Raw genomic sequence first — 9,013 nt, 5'->3', positions numbered from 1 at the left:
TTCCTCAAACGCCGCCCTTTTCGACTTCACATAGAAGTACGAACGCTGCCAATCTGAGGTTTTGGTCGGATACCCGGTGACCACGTTGTAGTTCGGGCGCATTCTCGTCGAGACTAGCCCATCATCAGAAATTGAGACCGAAGTCAGCTCCTCAAACGATCTTACGCTCAACGATGTCCCCGCCTCAGCTGCGATCACCGACAGAACGACCATCAGACGAAGTGAGCCGTTCATCAACTGACTCAGAGCAACTCCCCTGCGGAATGCGTAAGCTGTGACGATTCGAGGAATCGGAAACCACAGCTTTGTGTCGTTCAGAAAGTACGACTCGTAGACGCATTGATAACCTCTCGGCGGTGACCAAGGCCTCTGGTCTTCCTTCGGGATTATGAACAAAACCCCGTGTGCGTTGAGATCTCGGAGAATAGCTTCCACCGACTCTACGGTGGACTTCGTCTTCTCGACGTTCGGCCATTCTTGTCCATCAGCAACGGAAGGTCGAATCCGCCAGGCCTCCAATGGACTCTCCTCGGCAAAAATGTTCCCCAGATAGTAACTGATCGGAACGGTCAGGATGTCGACCGCCTCTTGACCATCATCGTCATCCCAGAATTGTTCCCTCGCCTCCGAGACTAGGAGACGTTGCGCTAGATCCATGATCCCCGTATCCATCATTGCTTCGTGATGGATATCCTCCGGATCCTCGGAAGAACCCTGAGCAAGTGCTACTTTCTTCCCCATTTGCTCCTGAGTTAACCGTTGGGACGACGACATCTCGGATAATCGAAGTTCTAACAAAGAGATTAAGAGAGAGAAGGAGAGTAGAGAGAGAAAGTACCTTGATGCTGCGGAGAAAAATGAGAGGAAGCGAAGAGGGGTGCGCTATTTATAGGAAAAGGCAAGCGCTGGGATCAAGGCGTAATAATTACGCCTAATAAGGCCTAAATGGGCCTAAACCCTATTGGCGCGTGACCGACAGACGCGCCGGTTCGTTTTCTCGACAGAAAAGCGTTTGTCTCGCGATCATATCGGTTCGATTCCTCAACAGCAATCACAACCGTCCACCTCAAGATAACGTCAGTTCAGGTTATTTGCTCGAATTAAGTCTTTCTTACTGTTGGGGATGGATTGAACCCATCCACAAAGCCCATCGAACAAAATGCCCAATCCGATAAGCCGAATAGTCGTCGGCTCAGAAGCCGATATTCGGAGTTTCGACTCGACTATAGACTGCTTTTAGTCGAACAGAGAGCAGACAGAGCGTGATCGACTTAGCAGCTCGGGACGAGCATTCACTAGCCAGGCCCGAAAGGCCGACAAGGCCCAATCAATTAAAAATGAATTAGGTTAAGTCGATCGAATAAAGACTATAAAATGAGAGGAAAGCAAAGGAGAAAGAAATCGACACTTGGCTACACAAACTTAGCGGCGAGATTAGGGTTTATTGTCCGTACATCTCTCTGCTATTTATACTTTTCCGGTTTAAGCTCTCACGAGCTCCGGCTTGCCATTACTTTCTCCACCTTTGTAACCTCATCTCGAAATCTAATAAACGCCTCTGTTCGACCCATTTTAGTATTGTTTACTTCACCTGAGACCAAACTCACCTTAAACAAAACCTTAGTCATCAAGGGTCTCATTCATCGAGTTACATGTAGATGTGGAGACGTGTGCCCATGCCTCTTCCGTACAAAAAAGCGTAATAAGGTGAAGGAGAGTGTATCAAAGAAGTCTTGTTTACCGACACTTGCTGTGAAGGTGCTAGAGATCTCTGGATATGGAGGAACTCGTAGAGAGATTCAACAAATGAGGCATTTCCTTGTGAACTTGAAATGTCTTGAAGTAGTGAAAATTGGTGTTGTACAGCAAGAGGTAGACAATAAGTACTTGAAAAGGAAGCTAATGTCTCTTCCCAGACTTTCATCTAAGTGCCTCATCCAGTTCATCTGAAGAAAAAAAATTGAGAATTATCTCTTACTTCGTATGTTGTTATTTAGCACTCTAATAGATGTTTCGCTTATGCTTTGAACGGTGTTTAAGTCTCCCATATTCTGCTATCTATTTTGATTTTCTCTTCTCCATGAATGTGCATGTTTAAGAGTATGTGAAAGTTCTCCATATTTCTTGTCAACATCTTTCTTTTTAGTTACCATTTGCAATTGTAAAAGATCAAAAACTAACGGAAACTATTATGTAAGAGCTGTAGCTTTCTTTTATTTTATATCTCTCACTCATAACTAGTAACCAATAGTACAATCCAATAGAATATAGGAATCATTCGCTCCAAGGATCATTGTTTAGAAGTTCACGATACACTTTGGGATGGTTCTCTTCTCCAAGCACTGTAGGGTTTCAAACCACAGATTTTAGTGGCCAAGTCAGCACAAACTCAATCTTCATCTTCACCTAATCTGAGGGAAGAAATGGGCTATCACTGCAAACTCATTCCTTGGCCTAGAAGTGTTTCAGTAATTTTGGTTACCTTCTTCTCTCAAGAACCAAGTCATTGCGGATATATAGTTTAAGAACATTGGGAGGATCGCTGCTTTGTGTAGTCCACACTTTCTTAGAGTTCATATTTATCTTATTTGTTAAAGAGGATGGCAACATTTCCCAAAAACAAAAAAAACATTTCCCGTACGTCAAAGCCTAACCTTTTATAGCTATTGACCTTTTATTCTACTGTTTTGTCGTTGCTGATTCTGTAAACAACCTTCTTAATAGTTTTTTCGAATACGGGTGAAACGAGCAAGGGAAGTAAAAACATTTTGGTTTGTGTAGAAAAGAAGAAGAAACACTGTCCTTTCTCGCCTTTTTAAATCATCATGTACCAGGAAAACACATGAGCATCTAGAAGGGCTATATCCCTAAACTAGAAACTAAATGTGATTCTAAAATTGAAACCTGTCGTAAATACGTTTGGTCAAAATACACATAAAAAGCTAAAACGTTAGCTTCTTACCTTCTTTCACGCAATCAAATGTATGGAGCTTAGCAGAGACATACATGGCATATATTGTTCATCACCTCAAGCAACTCCTTGAGATTCTTTGAAAACAAATCCATCACAACTCTGTTGTACTACAACTATGGCAACAGAAACATTTGTAGTCAAGATTTATTTAATAACGAAAGCTTAAATCAATAATCAATGTATTGCTAGTCATCTATTGTTTAATAAAAATTAAGCAAGCATATAATATCTTGATGACCGCTAGAAGCGATGATGACATTTAGATGATTAAGCGAGAAGTCAAATAGGCACTAAAGGAATCAATATACTTGGCCTAGTCGAGAGTGTAAACTTAAAGGCATTGAAAACAATACCTTCAAGAACTTTGTACACTTTCTTTTGAATTTGGTTTAAAGATCCACATCAGCATCATCATTCCAAGTACTCCAAGTCATCATAATATAGCGTATCAGTTTTTTCACTTCTCAAACAATCTATCTTTGGTTACTTACCTTCTCTCTTTTCTGTATTTATCGCAATCAATTTTCCTAATATTTTCTTAATTTGGCATCATAGCTCCTCGATTTGATCTGTTCTGGTTCGTGGTTTTGGTGAGCAATCCATCTTGATGCGGATTTTTCTATTGGCAGCTTCTCCATTTAAGGTTTTGTTGTGGTCGAAATTTGCTTTAATTTATTCTGCAAAATATGGAATTCCTAATTTACTGATACTTCTATTCGAGGAAGTCTTGTAATTTTTCAGAATCGATGGTGGTTATACAATGAATCTCAGGTGTTATATCTGTTCGAAACTTGTGCAGAATTTGTTTATAGTTATGAAGGATATGTTCAAATGAAAGGTTAGTTGTAGTACTATATTGAGTGGAATGTATATAATGAATGATATGTTCTTGTATTTTAGGTGACCCTCTCACAAATGAATGTTTTTTTGAGGCTAATAATGAAGTAGATGCTAAACATGAGAGTGAAGAAGTGGTGAAACCACCACCCAGTATGTTTATCCTGTCATTTAAAGTTGCTTTCCATTCTACATCCACAAACAAGGATTAAATGATAATTCAAGAAATGAAGCTCAAACTCTCGGTCAATAAAGACACACATGTGGAGAACATTATCAAGAAGATCAAATCAAAGGTGGTCCTCTCACACAAGGATTCTGATTTGAAGTTGTGTTATGTTCTTAGCCACATGATTGTCTATGTAAAATTTTAACCATCTCAATTTTCTAGTTACATTTGTTTACTTGTCAACTATCTCATTCTTTTTGTTCGTAGATTATCCCAAACTCAGAATATATAAAAATGTGACTATGATTAACTTACAAGCTGAGGAGGTCCATGAAGAGAAGAGTTCAACTGAATCATTTTTCCAGTTTGTCCCATTGAATCATCTACCACTGAAGTTGGTGATACGTTGGTAAGTATATACGTATGGAAACTTTGGTGATGACGTAGCAGTTATCTAAACGTTTTGAATTGGCTTCTTGTGTAGGTTCTGAAGGCTTTTGATGATCCCTTTCTCCTTGTGTTTCACAAGGGTGATATTCTACAAGAGATCAAGACACATATCCAGCAAGAGCTTCACCTTGGAAATCAAGAATTTACTAAGGTTTATACATATACTAGGGGTTGGCCCGCCTTACGGGCGGGTGAGTTTACATTAAAACTATTTTATATTCAAATATATTATAATGTTATAAAATATTTGATAATTTATTTTAAATTGAAAATAAAAAAATTTAATATGTTTTTATTCTATGATCAAATTGTAAATTTTATTAAATTTTGTTGGTTTTAGTTGAAAAATTCACTAACATTTTTTTTGTTAGAGGACACATAATTTTTAAACTAAATATGGAAAATGTAATGATTTATCTTTTCGTATTTGATATCTATTTCAGTTTGATATAGTTGAAGAAATTTAAGTAATATAACTAATATTTTTTTTTAATTTCTAACGGTATCAGATTTTAATATTACTACAATAGCTAACTTTCTCACAATAATAAATTAATACATCACCTCCAAGCTAAATGAACTGAAAATCAAATGTAATGTGATAAAATTCTAAAATTCGTATTTTAAAGTAATATATTAACAGTCTCAATAGTGGCATAAATCATAATTAGTATATATTATGTAACATCAAATGATGTTTTATATTATATGTTTATTTCAGTTTATATTAGATTTCAATTTATAATGAAATTTTCTTTAAACTTTTAGTGTTTTACTAATTATGTTTTGTAAATTATTTTAGCACTTGCTGAATTATTTTTTATAAAAAAAAATATTTGTTGGAAATTTTTCTCATGCTATTTAAAAATATTTAGTGTTATAAAATAATAAAGTGTTATATTTATAGCAGAATTTTACTTGACTTTCCCTATCATATCAAATAGTTTACTTCGAATCATTTAGAGTGAACCACATGAAATTAAGATGAACTAAACTGCGTACAAATGTTTTCTGAAAATTATTTTTTCTTTATAGACTAAAACCAAAATAAATAATTAAATCCTTTAATCTTTTCAGTATTTTCTGTATGGAATGAAAATCTATAATTCCTATCTAATCAAATATATCATTCTCAGTTTCCACATAGTAACAACATAGCATCATATATCATATATAATTACATAATCAAATGGAACAAAACAATATGTTAGCTTTATATATCAGCCAAAAACAATCAAAGAATATGTCATCAAGCAAACAATTATACATACCAAAACTGCAGACCCTAGTTACATAACAATCCCAAGAAACAGAGGAGAGATTCTTATTGGATTTCACAATGATGACAACGAATGTTATTTTCTATACACTCAACAACTCATACTAATCTCTACTTGGGAAATTGCAGTAAAAGTGATCACCATTGCAGAACGAATGACAACAAATGTTATTTTCTCTACACTCAACAATTCATAATCTGTACTTGGAAAATTACAGTAAAAGTGATCATCATTGCAGAACTTATTTCACTCTATATTTCTCTACTACAAATAGAAAAAGCTGATCAGAAAATAATAATCGTCACATAGAAGTATCTCTCATTTAGTCATTTTCCCACCTGAATTTTCAACTGCTTATTCCTTTCTCTTTCACATACACAGGACTATGATTTCGTTTATACGTATACCGAGCAGTGGCCTCTCAGACAGTGGAAGACTGATTAAAAAAACATCCTAAGATAGTTAACTTCTGTTACCTCCACATGGTTTCTTCTCTTTATCTTCATTTCATCTTATGTCATCGCCACCATCTCTGTCAACATTCTCCTTGCAATCCTCCCAACCCAACGTTGACGCGGCCTCTCCCTTCGGTCCAGTCCTAGCTGTACATAGCTTAGTTATGGTTCTAAACTCCAGTATCATCTTCGCTACAGTTCCCCTTTCCGCCGCTGCTGAAAAATATGATCCGGGAACCACGACTGTCCAATGGTTCCTTCAAAGACATTCATTACTCAATATTCACTTCAGCAAAGTCATCTCAAAGTTGGATTTGCAAAGCAATTGTCATCTCAAGTTTCTCCATTTTCATATTTAACCTCAATAACATTGCTCAACATATCTTTCTTATTTGGATAAAAGTTTATGGTTCCTTTGATTTATACGCTCAATCACCATAAGGACAAGACATCTCTTTTAAGATAGGGATCTCTTCACTTCAAGGCTTTAGTTTCAAAGTATATATTATCGTAATTAGGGGCCGCCGCATAATCGTCTATCATCAATATGTTCAACTTCAATCCCGATAAACCAAGCTCCTAAAGAAACAACTTTGTACCAACACTCTTCTTCTTCCTCTTTCCCTTTGCTTGGTCTGATACATTTCTTCCTCATAATTTTTTTTCAGATGGATTTATTTTTCTCAGATTTTTTCTCCAGATTCTGTCTTCTTCTTCAACACCAGCTTAGTCTTAGCTTATAATGCATATCTTGGTTGTGTGCATTCGTTTTCTGATCTGAGAAGTGTGAACAAAAGCATAAACGTATCCAATTATGGATTGAAATATAGAAGTACTTTAAACGTAAATGCATCACCTAAGGATGATTCACGAAAGGATTCAACCTGTTGGTTTGGATTCAACCTGTTACATTCAAGCAGAAAAAAAACTTAGCTTATATCAATGAAAACACAAAATTAAGGTAAATGTGATTTAAACCTTAGAATCAGGTTTTCGAATCAGTTTTAGGGTATGGAGTTAGTAATCAAATCATAAATCATAATATAGACAATGGAGAATCTTAAAACTTTGCGAGACTCGAAATTTGGCTAAAAGATTCAGGAAATGGAATCAAAAGATCAGAATGTGAGAGAACTAACCATCTTGGCAGAATCTCAAGAGGCCACAGTTATAGCAGCGACAGCAACAATAGGGGTCTTACCGGTTGATTTCACCGTTTTGTTTTCCATTGAATGATGCGAGTAGCTGGTTTCTATGAGAAGGTAAAATCTACGAATGGGAGAATGGGGAGCATGTCATATCAATAAAGCTTGCTCTATTTATAGGTCAAGATCAGCTAACACGGAGGAAGAAGGGATTGTCTTGAATGTGGCGTAGTGGAGGTCGTGCTCTCAGGATCAATAGCGTTAATGATCAGCATCCAATAATATAATTACCCACGCAAACAGTATTATAAGAGATAAATATATTAAAATTTTGTTTATTAAATTAAGTAATTAAACTAAATTTTCATCAAAATATATATAGCATTGTTCTATTTATTTTATGTAGCTGTTGCAATGAGCATGTGATTTTAAATATAGCAACTTTTATATAAAATGGATTTATAATATATTGTAATATCTTTATTTTAGTTTATTCAAGATACCATAATTTATAAGCAAACAATAACAAATCTTCTTGAAATCTTTGGAATCTTTTTTTTGAAAACAGATTTTCCACAAATGGTTATTTTATCTATCTGAAATATACTTTGCAATTAAATCTTAATTTAGTTTTAATTTGTAAACGTAAATATTAAATATGTTACATTTAATTATATTAAAAATTTGCATTCATTATATGTTACATTTAATGTTAGTATAATCGATCTCTGGAAGATTTTCGTTTAAATGTTGTTTTCAAATATAGCAACTTTTTTATGAAATGGATTTATAATATTAGCACCATATCTTTATTTTAGTTTATTCAAGGTACAAATATTAATAATCAAACAATAACAAATCTTCTTGAAATCTTTGGAATCTTTTTTTTTTTGAAAACAGATTTCCAAAATTGGTTATTGTATCTATCAGAAATTTACGTTGTAATTAAGTTTTAATTTAGTTTTAACTCGTAAACGTAAATACAAAATATGTTACAGTTAATGATATTAAAAATTTGCATTGTTATATTAGAAAAATAAATTTATGTATTATTTTAAATAAATTAGAAAGAGATATTAAATTCTATGACATTCTAAAACTAATCAATTCGGTTATAATTTTTACGTTTTAATAGTATCTAAGAAAATTACAATAAACAAAAAAAAATAATTTGTCAAATCGAATTGCTAATATTTTCAAGTTTTTTTAAGAAATACGATTTTATAAAATTTTGCACCAATAATATAATTAACCACACAAACAGTATTATAAGAGATAAATATATAACAATAGGCACCAAAGCAACAGGCACCAAATAATTGTTCTAAAAATCAGAGCAACAGTATAAAATTGTATTAGAAAATAGACATCAAGCATGTAGGATTTGTTTTCGATTGGATAGGGTGATGCTGGTGAGGAGTGAGAACGAAGTTAACATATTTACCTGCAGATTGAACGGGTTGGTCGGAGCAGTGGCGTAACCATTATGCTTACAAAGCTTCTTACAGAGCCGATCCTTACCTCCCTCCCTTCTCACCTCTGTCACTGGTCGCGAAGATGGTCGAGTAGGTTTTAAAGCTTCGACCTTTACTCCAACAAACTCAACGGCTCCCTCCCTTCTCACCTCTGTCACTGACCTGCGAAAATGGTCGTGTACGTTTCTTGCGGCTGTGGGAGAGGAAGATGCGTTTTGAAAGAGGTGA

General features: G+C 34.9%; 1 long non-coding RNA gene across 1 annotated transcript; it reads right to left on the bottom strand.

Moving 5' to 3' along the window:
• Positions 1-6,192: 6,192 nt before the first annotated feature.
• On the bottom strand, positions 6,193-9,013 carry LOC106293884. Its single transcript, XR_001260677.1, has 3 exons — positions 8,755-9,013; positions 7,305-7,434; positions 6,193-7,068 (listed from the first exon to the last, which is right to left on the bottom strand). It is a non-coding gene; the product is annotated as an uncharacterized LOC106293884 (long non-coding RNA).

Source organism: Brassica oleracea, chromosome C5, assembly GCF_000695525.1.
Source record: "Brassica oleracea var. oleracea cultivar TO1000 chromosome C5, BOL, whole genome shotgun sequence".
NCBI classification, from domain to species: domain Eukaryota; kingdom Viridiplantae; phylum Streptophyta; class Magnoliopsida; order Brassicales; family Brassicaceae; genus Brassica; species Brassica oleracea.
Note: the sequence above shows the minus strand (reverse complement) of the source record. Positions and strands in the feature narration are given on the sequence as shown.